The 25,898-nt window shown below is 37.7% G+C and overlaps 1 protein-coding gene across 1 annotated transcript in view; it reads left to right on the top strand.

Annotated features, from left to right (window-relative positions):
- The first annotated feature begins 4,441 nt into the window (after nt 1-4,441).
- The window catches only part of LOC134984197 (gastrula zinc finger protein XlCGF26.1-like), a 69,853-nt gene continuing 48,396 nt past the window's right edge, over nt 4,442-25,898 (top strand). Inside the window, exon 1 of the mRNA XM_063949830.1 lies at nt 4,442-4,571. The gene's annotated coding sequence lies outside the window, so the exon portion shown is untranslated. The remainder of the gene's footprint in view (nt 4,572-25,898) is intronic.

Genomic DNA, 25,898 nt, shown 5'->3' on the forward strand with positions numbered 1-25,898 from the left:
ACTGGTCAAGATATCGACTCCATTAAGCTTGGATTTGCATGAGGAGTACAACACAGTAGAAAAATGTTTGGAAGACAGAGTCCCTGAAGTGTGTTTCCTGAAGAAGAACTATGTCTGCTCATAAGGTGCGAATCGTACGGAACAGGTGAGAGCGTTTCTGGGGTGTGTTAAGGCCTCGGACATTCATAGAGGCAATAGTAAACGGCATGTTTCTGATGGAGGGAGGAGTAAGGGGGAAAAACAGAAAGACGAGATACAGATGGGTCCACGTTTATCTTGACTAGTTTTCTGCGCCTAGGTACAACATGACTTATTAGCATAAACCCTTCATCTATTGTTCTCAGCTGCAATACAATACAGAGAACAATACAGCAGGGGATCAAGTTATTACAGCAGGGGATTAAGTCCGATTGGCCAGTCTCCGTTAATCCTATTAAAGGTCAAGATAAATGTGGACCCATCTGTAGACTAAAGAAGCTGACTCACTCAATGCAGAGAGTTAAAGAGAGAGGGAAAGGGGGTAGAGTACTCAACCTTGGTTGAGCAAGATACAGGAGATTAGTGGGAAAAAGAATAATTTACTCAACACAGAGAAGGGGCAGGTACTCGACAATTAGGACGTAGGTGTCCAAATGGGCAAGGGAAACGATATCTATGTCGCCACAAGGAAATAAGTGTAAAGATGTGGGGGGAAGGGGTGAAAGCAGTTACGTGAGTAATTTCACATGTGGGGGAGAGAGCAGGAGGAAAAATGGTGTGCTAAATAAATTGGGCACAAATATACAGAAGACAACAGAGGGGATGGGCTACCCTGGGTGAGTGAGGTGGAGAGAGGGGGGGGGGGGGGGGGGGGAATAAAAAATAAAGGCATATTAAACACTGGGAATGTCTATGAGTCATGCCGAGCGTAGGAATACAAACATATCGGGAAAAGCATGGCCGACAAGCACAGAGGGTCCGCACCATGGACTGCATTGCCACCAGTTGGGGCCACTTAGCATAAATCTGGAATTAACACATTTTCGCAGTAAGGTAGAGTTTACATATAATAAACAGTTATGAATATACCAGGGGATGGTAATCAGGGGCGGCATCCGTGAAAAAAACGTACGAAGATTTTTTTTTTAAAAAGGGAGGGGGGTGGGGTGGCAAAAGTATGTCCTTCCCAATGAAGAAGTGAGTTGTTAAGCTGAGTGATCAGCATCAGGGGGGGTCCAGATTCTTCTATATGCGACAACAAGTCTTTGCTTTCACGGAGATCTCTTATGACAGTTTTTCCCTGAAGGTCTACGATCAGCTTGACGGGTAATCCCCACCGATGTCAGATGTTTCTATCCCGTAGGGCCTTGGTGAGGTCACGGAGTTCCCTCCGTTTAGCAATGGAGAGAGGGGTCAGATCTTGGAAAAACTGGAGTTTCGTTAAATTGAAAAGAACATGAGGTTTGGCCGCGAGTAGAAAACAGGATCCTTTCTTTATCGTTAAACTTGAGAAAACATAGGACCACATCTCTGGGTGGGGTTGCCATCCCAAGGCTTAGGACGAAAGGCACGGTGGGCCCTTTTTCCAGTGGAAGCTCTGTGCCCCCCCCAGATCAGCTATCAGAAAAAGCGAATAGGGTATGGAGGTAGGGTTCTAGATTATCCGCGTTGACGGATTCTGTAATGATGCGGAGATTACATCTTCGCTCACGGTTTTTAAGATTCTCATTTTTAGTTCAGACAATTCCGAGACCATCTGGCCCAGGTCGCGGCCCATGTCATTTAAAGCTTTCTGGAAGTTGTCCTGACGGGCTTCCATTTTGGTGGCTCTAGAGGCGAGAGAGGAGATATCCGTCTTAATGGAGGCCACTGCTGTATCCAATTTGGACTCCAGAGACTCCTTATGAATGGAGAGCTAAAATGTCTTCTTTAGTGGAAAGAGCAGAGGGTGATTTGGCAGAGTTATCCATAGGAACGTGAGGAGGGGAGGGGTGACCCCTCTGTTGGGTATTTTTGGTGCCCCTAGTAAAAAGTGTTGAGAGATATCAGCACCCCCTTGTTTAGGAGCCTTGGTTGAGGATTTTTGCATGTGGACCAAACCGGTGTAAAATATTTTTAGATTATGTATGAACCTTCAGGGGGAATAGGAAGTTCAGTGAAGTAAGGAATTGGGAGGACGAGGAATAAGAACACCCAGGGGAGACCACTCTGTCCGACTTCAGGTGAGTATTAGGGTGGCAACAGAATTAAGCATGGTGTAGAAAGGTATCAATGGGACAAAGATACACACAAGAAAAAATGGGGTAGAGAGTCTCTTGAAGGACCAACGGGCACTATGTGGGTATAGTGCAATCCCGGGGTTCAGAGGAGCACTGATAGCCGAGGCCGTAGTGGAATAAACAGAGTGGAGGGGGATCCTGAAAAGTGCACCCAGGCAGACAGGGAGGACTCTCTACCTCAGTAGGGTGGTATAGTAAGTTTGAGGGGCTGAGACGGCCTGACCCTACAGCGCCCCCAGCAGCCAGGGGGTATGGATGGCAGAGAGCAAGGGTTGGTGTCCACTAACCTGGATATGCAGGGAGCAGGTAGGTGAGTCAGGCCTGCTTCACAATAAGCACGTCGGGTACGCCAGGTCGAAAGTCTGGACACTTCTGCAGCTGGAGCCAGTCGCCAACTGTGGCACCAGAGCTTCAGGTCTCCAGCGGCACCTCCAGATGGGGGATCACAGGGTCTTTTCCAAGGATGCCTTGGGCAGCCCTCAGCAACGATTCAGCCAGGGGACCTCTGACCTGGGCCAGCCAACAGAGAGAGTCCCGGGAGTCAGAACACGAGATGGGGGGAAGCCCCTAATAGCAGATGTCGTCAGGTAGGCTCAGCGGTACAGGAGAGAGAGGAGCGGGAGGGCGCTGACAGAGCCTCCTGTCCCCCCACAGTGGCCACGGTCAGATGCATCAGGAACCGGGAGGGTTTCTCCCGCAACTATCAGAAGGCTCCAAGACTAAACGGGGACACAGCGGCAGGGGTTCAGTGTGTGGTCGGTCTCCGGCCAGTGCTTCACTTCCGGTTCTCATACACCAATGGTGGCCGCAGCTTCCTGGCACCTAGCAAGGCTGTGCAGAGGACCGGACAGCAGGATAGACCCCCCTCCAAGTGGGACACCAGCGGGAGGCAGCATGGCAATCTGGTGGGGCACCGTGGAGCGATCTCCCCGTTGTAATGGAGGCAGCTTCGCGGTCATGGTGGGCCATCACTGGAGGGTGTGGTGTCACATCAGAACCAGGCCGTGGGCTGGCAAAGTGACTCCGGAGCTTGCGGGAGCCAGCCAAAAGAGATCAGGGTGTTCCTCCTTTATATTAAGGACCATGTATAAACATTGAGGCTGGGGAGCCCCCCAGTAAGTGTGTAGAAAGTGGTCCCGATGCAGGAGTAGAAGTGCACCATCGCTACTCTCCATGCCAGCCAGGCCACCATCTTGTGGCTGGCTGACTCTAATCTTGAATTTCACCTGCTTTTAAGCAGCCACAGAACATCAATAATTCATGAGTATCTAGAAGCCTGATTCATGTTTGTAAGTAAAGCAAAAAAGTAAGCAACAGGGCAAAACCATGTGCACTGCAGGGGGAGGGGGGCAGATGTAACATGTGCAGAGAAAGTTAGATTTGGGGGGGTTCCAACTGGAATCTAAATTGCAGTGTAGAAATAAAGCAGGCAGTATTTACCCTGCACAGAAACAATATAAATGGAATTTCTCCCATTGCATGTCACCACGGTGTGTTCCAGACACGATGTTACTAGGTTTTTATGCTTTACTTTCTGAGTCAGGCCCTATTTATCTGATATTTATCTGTCTATATATCTACCATACTATCCCTATACACCAGGACACGCATAGATCACACAGGTTCTGTGGTTGAGTAAATCCAGGTGAAATGCAGGCTTGAAATAAAGTAGACGCAGAACCTATATAATGTATGAGTGTCCTATTATACAGGGATAATACCACACAGCCTATAGCATAATAATAATGTCACTGTCCCCATAGTAGCAGCAGTCACACCCCAACCTCATTATACTGTATGTGCTCCGTACTCACTGACACCTGCACTGCCCCCCTCACTGCTACACTCTCTGCTCTTATTGGCTCTCACAGTCATGTGATCCTGCCCTCTATGCTCTGATTGGCTCTCACAGTCAGTGATCATGCCCTCTCTGCTCTGATTGGCTCTCACAGTCATGTGATCATGCCCTCTCTGCTCTGATTGGCTCTCACAGTCATGTGATCATGCCCTCTCTGCTCTGATTGGCTCTCACAGTCATGTGATCCTGCACTCTCTGTTCTGATTGGCTCACAGTCATGTGATCCACACAGAGCAGAGTCATGTGACACAGCCACAGCCAGCACTAGGCTTACAAAATATGTTTCAGCCATTTTAAAGAAGCCTGAGACTGTTCCTTGAGGAATGAGCCCTACACAAAATGGCTGCCTTGGAGAGGCTAAATGTGTCATGACAGGGAAGCTCTAGTGGTCACATGATGTGTACTACACTACCCAGCATGCTTTGTTTCTTCATCTCATTCTCTGATATCACACGGTGAGTATGTGTCCTGCAGCGTAATAATCCCTGATGTTATATTATATTATACTGTATATTATATCCCTGTTATACCTCATACACTGTAATATATACACACACACAGCAATGTCATCACTGATCTGTATTATACTGTATATTATATCCCTGTTATACCTCATACACTGTAATATACACACACAGCAATGTCATCACTGATCTGTATTATACTGTATATTATATCCCTGTTATATCTCATACACTGTAATATACACACACACACACACACAGCAATGTCATCACTGATCTGTATTATACTGTATATTATATCCCTGTTATACCTCATACACTGTAATATACACACACAGCAATGTCATCACTGATCTGTATTATACTGTATATTATATCCCTGTTATACCTCATACACTGTAATATACACACACACACAGCAATGTCATCACTGATCTGTATTATACTGTATATTATATCCCTGTTATACCTCATGCACTGTAATATACACACACAGCAATGTCATCACTGATCTGTATTATACTGTATATTATATCCCTGTTATACCTCATACACTGTAATATACACACACAGCAATGTCATCACTGATCTGTATTATACTGTATATTATATCCCTGTTATACCTCATACACTGTAATATACACACACAGCAATGTCATCACTGATCTGTATTATACTGTATATTATATCCCTGTTATACCTCATACACTGTAATATACACACACACAGCAATGTCATCACTGATCTGTATTATACTGTATATTATATCCCTGTTATACCTCATACACTGTAATATACACACACAGCAATGTCATCACTGATCTGTATTATACTGTATATTATATCTCTGTTATACCTCATACACTGTAATATACACACACACACACAGCAATGTCATCACTGATCTGTATTATACTGTATATTATATCCCTGTTATACCTCATACACTGTAATATACACACACAGCAATGTCATCACTGATCTGTATTATACTGTATATTATATCCCTGTTATACCTCATACACTGTAATATACACACACACAGCAATGTCATCACTGATCTGTATTATACTGTATATTATATCCCTGTTATACCTCATACACTGTAATATATACACAGCAATGTCATCACTGATCTGTATTATACTGTATATTATAACCCTGTTATACCTCATACACTGTAATATACACACACAGCAATGTCATCACTGATCTGTATTATACTGTATATTATATCCCTGTTATACCTCATACACTGTAATATATACACACACACAGCAATGTCATCACTGATCTGTATTATACTGTATATTATATCCCTGTTATACCTCATACACTGTAATATACACACACACAGCAATGTCATCACTGATCTGTATTATACTGTATATTATATCCCTGTTATACCTCATACACTGTAATATACACACACAGCAATGTCATCACTGATCTGTATTATACTGTATATTATATCCCTGTTATACCTCATACACTGTAATATACACACACAGCAATGTCATCACTGATCTGTATTATACTGTATATTATATCCCTGTTATACCTCATACACTGTAATATACACACACAGCAATGTCATCACTGATCTGTATTATACTGTATATTATATCCCTGTTATACCTCATACACTGTAATATACACACACACACAGCAATGTCATCACTGATCTGTATTATACTGTATATTATATCCCTGTTATACCTCATACACTGTAATATACACACACAGCAATGTCATCACTGATCTGTATTATACTGTATATTATATCCCTGTTATACCTCATACACTGTAATATACACACACAGCAATGTCATCACTGATCTGTATTATACTGTATATTATATCCCTGTTATACCTCATACACTGTAATATACACACACAGCAATGTCATCACTGATCTGTATTATACTGTATATTATATCCCTGTTATACCTCATACACTGTAATATACACACACACAGCAATGTCATCACTGATCTGTATTATACTGTATATTATATCCCTGTTATACCTCATACACTGTAATATACACACACAGCAATGTCATCACAGATCTGTATTATACTGTATATTATATCCCTGTTATACCTCATACACTGTAATATACACACACACAGCAATGTCATCACTGATCTGTATTATACTGTATATTATATCCCTGTTATACCTCATACACTGTAATATATACACACACAGCAATGTCATCACTGATCTGTATTATACTGTATATTATATCCCTGTTATACCTCATACACTGTAATATATACACACACAGCAATGTCATCACTGATCTGTATTATACTGTATATTATATCCCTGTTATACCTCATACACTGTAATATACACACAGCAATGTCATCACTGATCTGTATTATACTGTATATTATATCCCTGTTATACCTCATACACTGTAATATACACACACACAGCAATGTCATCACTGATCTGTATTATACTGTATATTATATACCTGTTATACCTCATACACTGTAATCTATACACACACAGCAATATCATCACTGATCTGTATTATACTGTATATTATATCCCTGTTATACCTCATACACTGTAATATACACACACACAGCAATGTCATCACTGATCTGTATTATACTGTATATTATATCCCTGTTATACCTCATACACTGTAATACACATACACAGCAATGTCATCACTGATCTGTATTATACTGTATATTATATCCCTGTTATACCTCATACACTGTAATATACACACACACAGCAATGTCATCACTGATCTGTATTATACTGTATATTATATCCCTGTTATACTTCATACACTGTAATATACACACACACAGCAATGTCATCACTGATCTGTATTATACTGTATATTATATCCCTGTTATACCTCATACACTGTAATATACACACACACACAGCAATGTCATCACTGATCTGTATTATACTGTATATTATATCCCTGTTATACCTCATACACTGTAATATACACACACACAGCAATGTCATCACCTGATCTGTATTATACTGTATATTATATCCCTGTTATACCTCATACACTGTAATATACACACACACAGCAATGTCATCACTGATCTGTATTATACTGTATATTATATCCCTGTTATACCTCATACACTGTAATATACACACACAGCAATGTCATCACTGATCTGTATTATACTGTATATTATATCCCTGTTATACCTCATACACTGTAATATACACACACAGCAATGTCATCACTGATCTGTATTATACTGTATATTATATTCCTGTTATACCTCATACACTGTAATATACACACACACACAGCAATGTCATCACTGATCTGTATTATACTGTATATTATATCCCTGTTATACCTCATACACTGTAATATACACACACAGCAATGTCATCACTGATCTGTATTATACTGTATATTATATCCCTGTTATACCTCATACACTGTAATATACACACACACACACACACACACACACACACACACACACACACACACACACACACACAGCAATGTCATCACTGATCTGTATTATACTGTATATTATATCCCTGTTATACCTCATACACTGTAATATATACACACACAGCAATGTCATCACTGATCTGTATTATACTGTATATTATATCCCTGTTATACCTCATACACTGTAATATACACATACACACAGCAATGTCATCACTGATCTGTATTATACTGTATATTATGTCCTTGTTATACCTCATACACTGTAATATACACACAGCAATGTCATCACTGATCTGTATTATACTGTATATTATATCCCTGTTATACCTCATACACTGTAATATACACACACACACACAGCAATGTCATCACTGATCTGTATTATACTGTATATTATATCCCTGTTATACCTCATACACTGTAATATACACACACACACAGCAATGTCATCACTGATCTGTATTATACTGTATATTATATCCCTGTTATATCTCATACACTGTAATATACACACACACAGCAATGTCATCACTGATCTGTATTATACTGTATATTATATCCCTGTTATACCTCATACACTGTAATATACACACACAGCAATGTCATCACTGATCTGTATTATACTGTATATTATATTCCTGTTATACCTCATACACTGTAATATACACACACACAGCAATGTCATCACTGATCTGTATTATACTGTATATTATATCCCTGTTATACCTCATACACTGTAATATACACACACACACACACACACACACACAGCAATGTCATCACTGATCTGTATTATACTGTATATTATATCTCTGTTATACCTCATACACTGTAATATACACACACACACACACACACACACACACACACACACACACACACAGCAATGTCATCACTGACCTGTATTATACTGTATATTATATCCCTGTTATACCTCATACACTGTAATATACACACACAGCAATGTCATCACTGATCTGTATTATACTGTATGTTATATCCCTGTTATACCTCATACACTGTAATATACACACACACACACAGCAATGTCATCACTGATCTGTATTATACTGTATATTATATCCCTGTTATACCTCATACACTGTAATATACACACACACAGCAATGTCATCACTGATCTGTATTATACTGTATATTATATCCCTGTTATACCTCATACACTGTAATATACACACACACAGCAATGTCATCACTGATCTGTATTATACTGTATATTATATCCCTGTTATATCTCATACACTGTAATATACACACACACAGCAATGTCATCACTGATCTGTATTATACTGTATATTATATCCCTGTTATACATCATACACTGTAATATATACACACAGCAATGTCATCACTGATCTGTATTATACTGTATATTATATCCCTGTTATACCTCATACACTGTAATATACACACACACAGCAATGTCATCACTGATCTGTATTATACTGTATATTATATCCCTGTTATACCTCATACACTGTAATATACACATACACACAGCAATGTCATCACTGATCTGTATTATACTGTATATTATATCCCTGTTATACCTCATACACTGTAATATACACACACACAGCAATGTCATCACTGATCTGTATTATACTGTATATTATATCCCTGTTATACCTCATACACTGTAATATACACACACAGCAATGTCATCACTGATCTGTATTATACTGTATATTATATCCCTGTTATACCTCATACGCTGTAATATATACACACACACACAGCAATGTCATCACTGATCTGTATTATACTGTATATTATATCCCTGTTATACCTCATAAACTGTAATATACACACACACAGCAATGTCATCACTGATCTGTATTATACTGTATATTATATCCCTGTTATACCTCATACACTGTAATATACACACACACAGCAATGACATCACTGATCTGTATTATACTGTATATTATATTCCTGTTATACCTCATACACTGTAATATACACACACACACACAGCAATGTCATCACTGATCTGTATTATACTGTATATTATATCTCTGTTATACCTCATACACTGTAATATACACACACACACACACACACACACACACACACACACACACACACACACAGCAATGTCATCACTGACCTGTATTATACTGTATATTATATCCATGTTATACCTCATACACTGTAATATACACACACAGCAATGTCATCACTGATCTGTATTATACTGTATGTTATATCCCTGTTATACCTCATACACTGTAATATACACACACACACACAGCAATGTCATCACTGATCTGTATTATACTGTATATTATATCCCTGTTATACCTCATACACTGTAATACACACACACACACAGCAATGTCATCACTGATCTGTATTATACTATATATTATATCCCTGTTATACCTCATACATTGTAATATACACACACACACACACAGCAATGTCATCACTGATCTGTATTATACTGTATATTATATCCCTGTTATATCTCATATACTGTAATATATACACACACACACACAGCAATGTCATCACTGATCTGTATTATACTGTATATTATATCCCTGTTATACCTCATACACTGTAATATACACACAGCAATGTCATCACTGATCTGTATTATACTGTATATTATATCCCTGTTATACCTCATACACTGTAATATACACACACACAGCAATGTCATCACTGATCTGTATTATACTGTATATTATATCCCTGTTATACCTCATACACTGTAATATACACACACACACACACACACACACACACACACACACAGCAATGTCATCACTGATCTGTATTATACTGTATATTATATCCCTGTTATACCTCATACACTGTAATATATACACACACAGCAATGTCATCACTGATCTGTATAATACTGTATATTATATCCCTGTTATACCTCATACACTGTAATATACACACACACAGCAATGTCATCACTGATCTGTATTATACTGTATATTATATCCCTGTTATACCTCATACACTGTAATATACACACACACAGCAATGTCATCACTGATCTGTATTATACTGTGTATTATATCCCTGTTATACCTCATACACTGTAATATACACACACACACACAGCAATGTCATCACTGATCTGTATTATACTGTATATTATATCCCTGTTATACCTCATACACTGTAATATACACACACACAGCAATGTCATCACTGATCTGTATTATACTGTATATTATATCCCTGTTATACCTCATACACTGTAATATACACACACACAGCAATGTCATCACTGATCTGTATTATACTGTATATTATATCCCTGTTATACCTCATACACTGTAATATACACACACAGCAATGTCATCACTGATCTGTATTATACTGTATATTATATCCCTGTTATACCTCATACACTGTAATATACACACACACAGCAATGTCATCACTGATCTGTATTATACTGTATATTATATCCCTGTTATACCTCATACACTGTAATATACACACACACAGCAATGTCATCACTGATCTGTAATATACTGTATATTATATCCCTGTTATACCTCATACACTGTAATATACACACACACACAGCAATGTCATCACTGATCTGTATTATACTGTATATTATATCCCTGTTATACCTCATACACTGTAATATACACACACAGCAATGTCATCACTGATCTGTATTATACTGTATATTATATCCCTGTTATACCTCATACACTGTAATATACACACACAGCAATGTCATCACTGATCTGTATTATACTGTATATTATATCCCTGTTATACCTCATACACTGTAATATACACACACACACACACACAGCAATGTCATCACTGATCTGTATTATACTGTATATTATATCCCTGTTATACCTCATACACTGTAATATACACACACAGCAATGTCATCACTGACCTGTATTATACTGTATATTATATCCCTGTTATACCTCATACACTGTAATATACACACACACAGCAATGTCATCACTGATCTGTATTATACTGTATATTATATCCCTGTTATACCTCATACACTGTAATACACACACACACACACACACACACACACACACACAGCAATGTCATCACTGATCTGTATTATACTGTATATTATATCCCTGTTATACCTCATACACTGTAATATACACACACACACAGCAATGTCATCACTGATCTGTATTATACTGTATATTATATCCCTGTTATACCTCATACACTGTAATATACACACACACACACAGCAATGTCATCACTGATCTGTATTATACTGTATATTATATCCCTGTTATACCTCATGCACTGTAATATACACACACACACACAGCAATGTCATCACTGATCTGTATTATACTGTATATTATATCCCTGTTATACCTCATACACTGTAATATACACACACAGCAATGTCATCACTGATCTGTATTATACTGTATATTATATCCCTGTTATACCTCATACACTGTAATATACACACACAGCAATGTCATCACTGATCTGTATTATACTGTATATTATATCCCTGTTATACCTCATACACTGTAATATACACACAGCAATGTCATCACTGATCTGTATTATACTGTATATTATATCCCTGTTATACCTCATACACTGTAATATACACACACACAGCAATGTCATCACTGATCTGTATTATACTGTATATTATATCCCTGTTATACCTCATACACTGTAATATACACACACAGCAATGTCATCACTGATCTGTATTATACTGTATATTATATCCCTGTTATACCTCATACACTGTAATATACACACACACACAGCAATGTCATCACTGATCTGTATTATACTGTATATTATATCCCTGTTATACCTCATACACTGTAATATACACACACACAGCAATGTCATCACTGATCTGTATTATACTGTATATTATATCCCTGTTATACCTCATACACTGTAATATACACACACACAGCAATGTCATCACTGATCTGTATTATACTGTATATTATATCCCTGTTATACCTCATACACTGTAATATACACACACACACAGCAATGTCATCACTGATCTGTATTATACTGTATATTATATCCCTGTTATACCTCATACACTGTAATATACACACACACACACACACACACACACACACACACAGCAATGTCATCACTGACCTGTATTATACTGTATATTATATCCCTGTTATACCTCATACACTGTAATACACACACAGCAATGTCATCACTGATCTGTATTATACTGTATATTATATCCCTGTTATACCTCATACACTGTAATATACACACACACAGCAATGTCATCACTGATCTGTATTATACTGTATATTATATCCCTGTTATACCTCATACACTGTAATATACACACACACAGCAATGTCATCACTGATCTGTATTATACTGTATATTATATCCCTGTTATACCTCATACACTGTAATATACACACACAGCAATGTCATCACTGATCTGTATTATACTGTATATTATATCCCTGTTATACCTCATACACTGTAATACACACACACACACACACACACACACACACACACACACACACACACACACACCACACACACACACACACACACACACACACACACACACACAGCAATGTCATCACTGATCTGTATTATACTGTATATTATATCCCTGTTATACCTCATACACTGTAATATACACACACACAGCAATGTCATCACTGATCTGTATTATACTGTATATGTTATCCCTGTTATACCTCATACACTGTAATACACACACAGCAATGTCATCACTGATCTGTATTATACTGTATATTATATCCCTGTTATACCTCATACACTGTAATATACACACACACAGCAATGTCATCACTGATCTGTATTATACTGTATATTATATCCCTGTTATACCTCATACACTGTAATATACACACACACACACAGCAATGTCATCACTGATCTGTATTATACTGTATATTATATCCATGTTATACCTCATACACTGTAATATATACACACAGCAATGTCATCACTGATCTGTATTATACTGTATATTATATCCCTGTTATACCTCATACACTGTAATATACACACACACAGCAATGTCATCACTGATCTGTATTATACTGTATATTATATCCCTGTTATACCTCATACACTGTAATATACACACACACAGCAATGTCATCACTGATCTGTATTATACTGTATATTATATCCCTGTTATACCTCATACACTGTAATATACACACACACAGCAATGTCATCACTGATCTGTATTATACTGTATATTATATCCCTGTTATACCTCATACACTGTAATATACACACACACAGCAATGTCATCACTGACCTGTATTATACTGTATATTATATCCCTGTTATACCTCATACACTGTAATATACACACACACAGCAATGTCATCACTGATCTGTATTATACTGTATATTATATCCCTGTTATACCTCATACACTGTAATATACACACACACAGCAATGTCATCACTGATCTGTATTATACTGTATATTATATCCCTGTTATACCTCATACACTGTAATACACACACACACACAGCAATGTCATCACTGATCTGTATTATACTGTATATTATATCCCTGTTATACCTCATACACTGTAATATACACACACACAGCAATGTCATCACTGATCTGTATTATACTGTATGTTATATCCCTGTTATACCTCATTCACTGTAATACACACACAGCAATGTCATCACTGATCTGTATTATACTGTATATTATATCCCTGTTATACCTCATACACTGTAATATACACACACACACACACAGCAATGTCATCACTGATCTGTATTATACTGTATATTATATCCCTGTTATACCTCATACACTGTAATATACACACACACACACACACAGCAATGTCATCACTGATCTGTATTATACTGTATGTTATATCCCTGTTATACCTCATACACTGTAATACACACACAGCAATGTCATCACTGATCTGTATTATACTGTATATTATATCCCTGTTATACCTCATACACTGTAATATACACACACACAGCAATGTCATCACTGATCTGTATTATACTGTATATTATATCCCTGTTATACCTCATACACTGTAATATATACACACACACAGCAATGTCATCACTGATCTGTATTATATTGTATATTATATCCCTGTTATACCTCATACACTGTAATATACACACACACAGCAATGTCATCACTGATCTGTATTATACTGTATATTATATCCCTGTTATACCTCATACACTGTAATATACACACACACAGCAATGCCATCACTGATCTGTATTATACTGTATATTATATCCCTGTTATACCTCATACACTGTAATATACACACACAGCAATGTCATCACTGATCTGTATTATACTGTATATTATATCCATGTTATACCTCATACACTGTAATATATACACACAGCAATGTCATCATTGATCTGTATTATACTGTATATTATATCCCTGTTATACCTCATACACTGTAATATACACACACACAGCAATGTCATCACTGATCTGTATTATACTGTATATTATATCCCTGTTATACCTCATACACTGTAATATACACACACACAGCAATGTCATCACTGATCTGTATTATACTGTATATTATATCCCTGTTATACCTCATACACTGTAATATACACACACACACAGCAATGTCATCACTGATCTGTATTATACTGTATATTATATCCCTGTTATACCTCATACACTGTAATATATACACACAGCAATGTCATCACTGATCTGTATTATACTGTATATTATATCCCTGTTATACCTCATACACTGTAATATACACACACAGCAATGTCATCACTGATCTGTATTATACTGTATATTATATCCCTGTTATACCTCATACACTGTAATATACACACACACAGCAATGTCATCACTGATCTGTATTATACTGTATATTATATCCCTGTTATACCTCATACACTGTAATATACACACACACAGCAATGTCATCACTGGACTGTATTATACTGTATATTATATCCCTGTTATACCTCATACACTGTAATACACACACACACAGCAATGTCATCACTGATCTGTATTATACTGTATATTATATCCCTGTTATACCTCATACACTGTAATATACACACACACAGCAATGTCATCACTGATCTGTATTATACTGTATATTATATCCCTGTTATACCTCATACACTGTAATATACACACACACAGCAATGTCATCACTGATCTGTATTATACTGTATATTATATCCCTGTTATACCTCATACACTGTAATATACATACACACACACAGCAATGTCATCACTGATCTGTATTATACTGTATATTATATCCCTGTTATACCTCATACACTGTAATATACACACACACAGCAATGTCATCACTGATCTGTATTATACTGTATATTATATCCCTGTTATACCTCATACACTGTAATATACACACACACACAGCAATGTCATCACTGATCTGTATTATACTGTATATTATATCCCTGTTATACCTCATACACTGTAATATATACACACACACACACAGCAATGTCATCACTGATCTGTATTATACTGTATATTATATCCCTGTTATACCTCATACACTGTAATATATACACACACACACAGCAATGTCATCACTGATCTATATTATACTGTATATTATATCCCTGTTATACCTCATACACTGTAATATACACACACAGCAATGTCATCACTGATCTGTATTATACTGTATATTATATCCCTGTTATACCTCATACACTGTAATATACACACAGCAATGTCATCACTGATCTGTATTATACTGTATATTATATCCCTGTTATATCTCATACACTGTAATATACACACACACAGCAATGTCGTCACTGATCTGTATTATATTGTATATTATATCCCTGTTATACCTCATACACTGTAATATACACACACAGCAATGTCATCACTGATCTGTATTATACTGTATATTATATCCCTGTTATACCTCATACACTGTAATATATACACACACACACACAGCAATGTCATCACTGATCTATATTATACTGTATATTATATCCCTGTTATACCTCATACACTGTAATATACACACACAGCAATGTCATCACTGATCTGTATTATACTGTATATTATATCCCTGTTATACCTCATACACTGTAATATACACACACACACAGCAATGTCATCACTGATCTGTATTATACTGTATATTATATCCCTGTTATACCTCATACACTGTAATATACACACAGCAATGTCATCACTGATCTGTATTATACTGTATATTATATCCCTGTTATATCTCATACACTGTAATATATACACACACACAGCAATGTCATCACTGATCTGTATTATACTGTATATTATATCCCTGTTATACCTCATACACTGTAATATACACACACACACAGCAATGTCATCACTGATCTGTATTATACTGTATATTATATCCCTGTTATACCTCATACACTGTAATATACACACACACAGCAATGTCATCACTGATCTGTATTATACTGTATATTATATCCCTGTTATACCTCATACACTGTAATATACACACACACAGCAATGTCATCACTGATCTGTATTATACTGTATATTATATCCCTGTTATACCTCATACACTGTAATATACACACACACAGCAATGTCATCACTGATCTGTATTATACTGTATATTATATCCCTGTTATACCTCATACACTGTAATATACACACACAGCAATGTCATCACTGATCTGTATTTTACTGTATATTATATCCCTGTTATACCTCATACACTGTAATATACACACACAGCAATGTCATCACTGCTCTGTATTATACTGTATATTATATCCCTGTTATACCTCATACACTGTAATATACACACACACAGCAATGTCATCACTGATCTGTATTATACTGTATATTATATCCCTGTTATACCTCATACACTGTAATACACACACACACACACACACACACACACACACACACACACACACACACACACAGAGCAATGTCATCACTGATCTGTATTATACTGTATATTATATCCCTGTTATACCTCATACACTGTAATATACACACACACAGCAATGTCATCACTGATCTGTATTATACTGTATGTTATATCCCTGTTATACCTCATACACTGTAATATACACACACAGCAATGTCATCACTGATCTGTATTATACTGTATATTATATCCCTGTTATACCTCATACACTGTAATATACACACACACAGCAATGTCATCACTGATCTGTATTATACTGTATATTATATCCCTGTTATACCTCATACACTGAAATATACACACACACAGCAATGTCATCACTGATCCGTATTATACTGTATGTTATATCCCTGTTATACCTCATACACTGTAATACACACACAGCAATGTCATCACTGATCTGTATTATACTGTATATTATATCCCTGTTATACCTCATACACTGTAATATACACACACAGCAATGTCATCACTGATCTGTATTATACTGTATATTATATCCCTGTTATACCTCATACACTGTAATATACACACACACAGCAATGTCATCACTGATCTGTATTATACTGTATATTATATCCCTGTTATACCTCATACACTGTAATATACACACACACAGCAATGTCATCACTGATCTGTATTATACTGTATATTATATCCCTGTTATACCTCATACACTGTAATTCACACACACACAGCAATGTCATCACTGATCTGTATTATACTGTATATTATATCCCTGTTATACCTCATACACTGTAATATATACACACACACAGCAATGTCATCACTGATCTGTATCATACTGTATATTATATCCCTGTTATACCTCATACACTGTAATATATACACACACACAGCAATGTCATCACTGATCTGTATTATACTGTATATTATATCCCTGTTATACCTCATACACTGTAATATACACACACACAGCAATGTCATCACTGATCTGTATTATACTGTATATTATATCCCTGTTATACCTCATACACTGTAATATATACACACACACAGCAATGTCATCACTGATCTGTATTATATTGTATATTATATCCCTGTTATACCTCATACACTGTAATATACACACACACAGCAATGTCATCACTGATCTGTATTATACTGTATATTATATCCCTGTTATACCTCATACACTGTAATATACACACACACAGCAATGTCATCACTGATCTGTATTATACTGTATATTATATCCCTGTTATACCTCATACACTGTAATATACACACACACAGCAATGTCATCACTGATCTGTATTATACTGTATATTATATCCCTGTTATACCTCATACACTGTAATATACACACACACAGCAATGTCATCACTGATCTGTATTATACTGTATATTATATCCCTGTTATACCTCATACACTGTAATATACACACACACAGCAATGTCATCACTGATCTGTATTATACTGTATATTATATCCCTGTTATACCTCATACACTGTAATATACACACACAAACAGCAATGTCATCACTGATCTGTATTATACTGTATATTATATCCCTGTTATACCTCATACACTGTAATATATACACACACAGCAATGTCATCACTGATCTGTATTATACTGTATATTATATCCCTGTTATACCTCATACATTGTAATATACACACACAGCAATGTTATCACTGATCTGTATTATACTGTATATTATATCCCTATTATACCTCATACACTGTAGTATACACACACACAGCAATGTAATCACTGATCTGTATTATACTGTATATTATATCCCTGTTATACCTTATACACTGTAATATACACACACAAACAGCAATGTCATCACTGATCTGTATTATACTGTATATTATATCCCTGTTATACCTCATACACTGTAATATACACACACACAGCAATGTCATCACTGATCTGTATTATACTGTATATTATATCCCTGTTATACCTCATACACTGTAATATACACACACACACACACACACACACACACACACACACACACAGCAATGTCATCACTGATCTGTATTATACTGTATATTATATCCCTGTTATACCTCATACACTGTAATATACACACACACACAGCAATGTCATCACTGATCTGTATCATACTGTATATTATATCCCTGTTATACCTCATACACTGTAATATACACACACAGCAATGTCATCACTGATCTGTATTATACTGTATATTATATCCCTGTTATACCTCATACACTGTAATATATACACACACACACACACACACACACACACACACACACACACAGCAATGTCATCACTGATCTGTATTATACTGTATATTATATCCCTGTTATACCTCACACTGTAATATACACACACACAGCAATGTCATCACTGATCTGTATTATGCTGTATATTATATCCCTGTTATACCTCATACACTGTAATATACACACACACAGCAGTGTCATCACTGATCTGTATTATACTGTATATTATATCCCTGTTATACCTCATACGCTGTAATATACACACACACACACACACACAGCAATGTCATCACTGATCTGTATTATACTGTATATTATATCCCTGTTATACCTCATACACTGTAATATATACACACACACAGCAATGTCATCACTGATCTGTATTATACTGTATATTATATCCCTGTTATACCTCATACACTGTAATATACACACACACACACACGTCATCACTGACCTGTATTATACTGTATATTATATCCCTGTTATACCTCATACACTGTAATATACACACACACACACACACACACACACACACAGCAATGTCATCACTGATCTGTATTATACTGTATATTATATCCCTGTTATACCTCATACACTGTAATATATACACACACACAGCAATGTCATCACTGATCTGTATTATACTGTATATTATATCCCTGTTATACCTCATACACTGTAATATACACACACACAGCAATGTCATCACTGATCTGTATTATACTGTATATTATATCCCTGTTATACCTTGATAAAGCTAAATATTTATCGTATATAAAACACTTTAAGAGGTCTAAGAACACTGTACGCTATCTACGTAAGAAGTACCGTAATGGTACGCAAGTTGCGTAAACGATCGCTCAACCGTAGTCGAGACGCTCAAGCGTCATGTTCGCTTACGGCCCAGAGATCACAGGCAGGCACGCTATTGGCCGCCGACTAACGTAATGATTCGCTATAGCGTAGCGGACGCTCGGGACCACGAGGAGATCACCAGCGGTGCAGACGCTTATAACGTTAAACCTTTATATCTATACCTTTAACAGCGAAATATACAGTAAACCATAGTGTGGTGACAGAGTGTAAGTGTAACCTGATTAACTACAAAGCTGCTTGAGCGTCACCGACGCTCAGGGAATACTTAACACTATAAGAAATACACAGATACCTGGGCTTAGGGTCCAAAACCTATTATATGTATTATGACTATTATACTTGCAAAAGAATCACAGTACAAAGCATACACTACAATATAACATAGACTAACTAACCAGATAACTACACAGGAAATACAATACAATTAAGGGAAAAATACGGGAGAAATAGAAGAGAGAGAGAGAGAGAGAGAGAGAAATGGCTCACAATAACATCAAGACAATATGATTGCGGAGAAACACTTACGCACAAGGGGAAACGATCGCATGCGCCTCGATATCCAGCTCCCGATTATCAGCAATGAGAACCGTTGAAGAGAGAGAGAACTGGATACGGTCGGCCTGCCTATTTATGCCCCACACACAATACAATTCAATGGTCCCTACAATCTCATTGTTCATTGGACACAGGAATTCGGCTTCGCATTATAACAAAAGGTCATAGGTTGATTCATACAGGTGGGCTGTGACTATTTCCAACAGCTCAGGTGGGAGGGAAACTGGGTTTCCCGCCGCCTGGGTAATAAAGTGCAAATAAAGTAAATGTTCATAAACTTCTTATGTCCATAACTATTCGCACGAGCGATTAATCTGCTCCAAACCAACACCGGAATATTGCTAATTAAATGTTCTTCCGATGGATACTAAACACCACTGTATTACTCCTGTCTGACCCTTCGTATCAAACAAAGAGGGATTTCTCTGTTCATGAACATTCTATATTAACCAAACTTGCAGAATCTATCAAAGGGACCATGATCTACAAAATACATTATATAGTGAAAATATGTAATGATTGAGTCGCACGCTACGATCGCATAAACTCTACCGTAAATACGCATACCATGCGCCTGCGGGTGCCCGCGACTGTGAGTATGCGCACGTACGGGAGAGCGTACGCATGCGCAGCACGGACCTGTGTGAGGTGCAAATATGGTAGTATGCATAGAGATATTTTTCTGACTTTGACAGTCCACCCTTTGGCAGTCAACAATAACTGCCACTTCCTGAAAACATTTCAAAAGGAGAAAAATATATGTTAGGATTTAATACATTTACATGGTTGGGTAAGGGAGGAGAGGAGATGGTAGGAAAAGGGTATGACCTAGTGAGATAGCAGAAGCATGTGTGTATGAATCCGTGCTTTGGGGTCATGTATCATCGTGCCGTACGTGTTTTAAATCAAGCTTCGAGGTATTGCGAAGTATACATGTGAATTCCTTCTTATCCCGTGGTACGGGTCTGTGGATGGGCTGTCAAACTTTACCGAGCTCTTTTTGGCTTTGGTTGTAACAAAATGGGGGAGCACATTTTAGTTGATGATACATGAATGGGGGAGATATGTGATTGCTGATATCTGTGCCTGTATTCCCTATCGACTATGTGTGTCATTACCTGAGGGTTGTAGAGATGAAGATAAAGAACACTTATGGAAAATGCAGTGGTATTCTATGTCAGGTTAATGTACATCTGTCGGTTGAAGTTTTGTTCGGTATCAGTTGAAAGTCGTCTTCTTTGCGCTGTTTTGCCCATTAGGTGCGAGCAAAAAGCTTTGTCAATGCCATTAGATTTACAAAAAAAAATGTTGGGCTAGCGTAAGTTTAAGAATTCTAGGGAAACTGGGGATCCATGGCAAAGTTCATCAAATGTCCGTATCTACAGTGGTCAAAACTTCTTCTTTGGTCAATCCGTTGTCTGTATAGCGTCTCGTCAACTTCCTTGTCCAAGTGGGTCTTGTTACCTTGGAGAAAACGGAAAAACAGGTGAAAGAAACGGACCGTAGAAATCGCATTTTCATCACATCATTGTTTCTACATTTGGGTCATAAATCAAGTCCAGGTTAATTACAGTTTCCTCACTCCTTAAACTCATTACCCTTGTACGATGATTGCACTTCATTAAAGCCTGACCGCATCTAAATATCAATCCAATCGATATGACAACACTTAAGATACATAGGAGAAACTTCCCAACATCCATTATGACTCCTTGAGCCCAGTCTCCTAAGCCAGAAAACCAATTTCGCGGGTTCAACCATGACACCCAACCAGTCAGCTCATTACCTACAGCAGCAAGAGTGAGATTGTGTCTCCTGCGAAATTCCCACTTCAATTGGAGAATATCGTCCATCTTTTGGTCTATGACCTCGACCGGATCCTCGGTGCTATTCGTAATATATGTGCAACATTTCACGCCGTATTGTGTTGCCAGTGTGACACAATATCCGCCTGTCACTGCTGTGAGGTAATTGAGAACCATTCTATGCTGTACCAGTTCTGTTTTGTAAGCCTGAAGTTCTCTTCCAGTATACCTAAACGTGTCATCATACATTTCAGTGATATTATCTAACAAATTTGCGAGCGCCGATATGTATTTATAATTCAGCACTCCTCTAGCGGTGCGGGTGAAATCTAACGCGATTAAGAATTGAATCCCGGTGGATTCACTTATCAGATCAGAGGCCGGATGCTCTGTCTTCTCTATCAGGTGCCTTTTAACAACGTGCTCGTAATGGGTGTGAGTATAAGGAGCTTGGGCACCACGGTGTATGTCTTTCATTTTGTCATGTGATACAGTCATTACTTCAGGCAGTACTTTTCCAATATAACACAATCCTTCAGAGTTTGGGGCAAGCCACTTGTACGCCTTTCTCCCGCATATGAATATGCATCATCGGGGAGAACATATGGGACGGAGTAGGACATAACCATATTACACACCTTCCATGTGAAATCTCCTAACCCTAATTCTTCCATCTGCTTAGTACACGTATCAGGTTGTACGATATGTGCACAGTATCCTGGTGATACTTCTCCAACTCTCGTAATTCTATTTCCTAAGGTGTACCTATACCGGAAAGATTTTCCTCTACTGGCTATGTGGCGTAGAAGCTCTGTATCTGTAGGCATTCTATCTGCTCTATGCGAAAAGGTCATGGTGTGGTTACTCCATGACACTTCCCAATTTCCCGGTTTTCGGGGATTGGAGATGTTGAAACATAATAGGGACCTATCCACATGGTATTGGTGGAGCTTCAAACTAGGAGGGCTGGAGATATTAAACCTCCGGTCCACCGGTCTCCCACCATTCAACTCAAGTACCTCCTCTATCGTTAAAGGAAATGGTACTAGCCCTGATTTGCTATGACCCTGAGGTACTTGAGAGCATACCCAACAATCTGTTTTGTTTAACACATTACCCACTAAGGAGTGATAGTCACTCAATGGATGCCGGTCCATATGGATATTAAAACTGGATTGGCATTTCTTAATGCACCCATCCTCAATGACATTGTTACAGAGCCTACAGATACAGTTTTCTTCAGCTAACAATCCTTCACAATTCCTTCTATGGTCAATGCTATCGGATCGTTTTCTGATACTCGCCTTTGCTTGTTGATTATGTTGTTCTCGGAAAACTACGCCTCCATCTTTATCATCAAAACCCATTCCAGAACCTCTCTCAACCTCCATGGTACTCTCACCGGAACAGACTGCTCTGGTCAACATCATGGTTAACAGGAGAATCAGGATCACAGTCTCTTGGGGCAAGTCCATCTTATAGGAGGAAACGGAGAAGAATGAGAAGGGGGAAAAAGAAATTTTAGGGAGAGGGGATGGGAAGTGGAGAAAAACAATAAAAGGGAGTGGGGAGTCGACAACAGCTCTTGGTCTTGAGATTTTCACGGCTCAGGTGCCGCCTCAGTCCTCCTGGAACAGACACTCCAGTGATACAACCTCTACCGTCTGTTCCTTATCACGGGACTTCTCTGGATCAGCAACCTTCTTGCAGTGGGATGAATGAACCCAAGTCTCTCTCTCAGCAACCTTCAATGCTGTAGTGCTAGTCAATAAGACCTGGTATGGTCCTTCCCATCTGTCAATAAGGCAACCTGAGCGTAGAAAATTCCGTATCATCACATAATCCCCAGGTTCAATGTCATGACAATTACTATCTGGTAAATCAGGAATCACCAACTTCAGATTATCATTTTGATTCCTTAACTGTTTACTCATGTTAATCAAGTACTTTACAGTCACTTCATTGTTACATTTCAAATCATCCTGAGGGTTAATCATAACATGCGGTTGTCGACCAAACAAGATTTCAAAGGGAGACAGATTAAGAGGGGACCTGGGAGTGGTTCTGATGCTGTACAGTACAATGGGTAAAGCTTCTGGCCATGTCAATCCTGTCTCTGCCATCACTTTACTCAGTTTATTTTTAATAGTGCTGTTCACTCTTTCGACCTTCGCACTCGCCTGTGGACGGTACGGAGTGTGCAGCTTGCTATCAATTCCCATCAATTTACACATTCCTTGAAAGAAAAGTGGATATAGAATAGAAGCGCTCAACACTCACTGACCCTGTGATCTAAAATTAAATAACAACCAAGGTGTCCTTGGGGATTTTTTGAATGTAAAAATATATTTATTATAATACAGTAAA

This window comes from Pseudophryne corroboree (assembly GCF_028390025.1).
Source record: "Pseudophryne corroboree isolate aPseCor3 chromosome 3 unlocalized genomic scaffold, aPseCor3.hap2 SUPER_3_unloc_4, whole genome shotgun sequence".
Lineage (NCBI taxonomy): Eukaryota > Metazoa > Chordata > Amphibia > Anura > Myobatrachidae > Pseudophryne > Pseudophryne corroboree.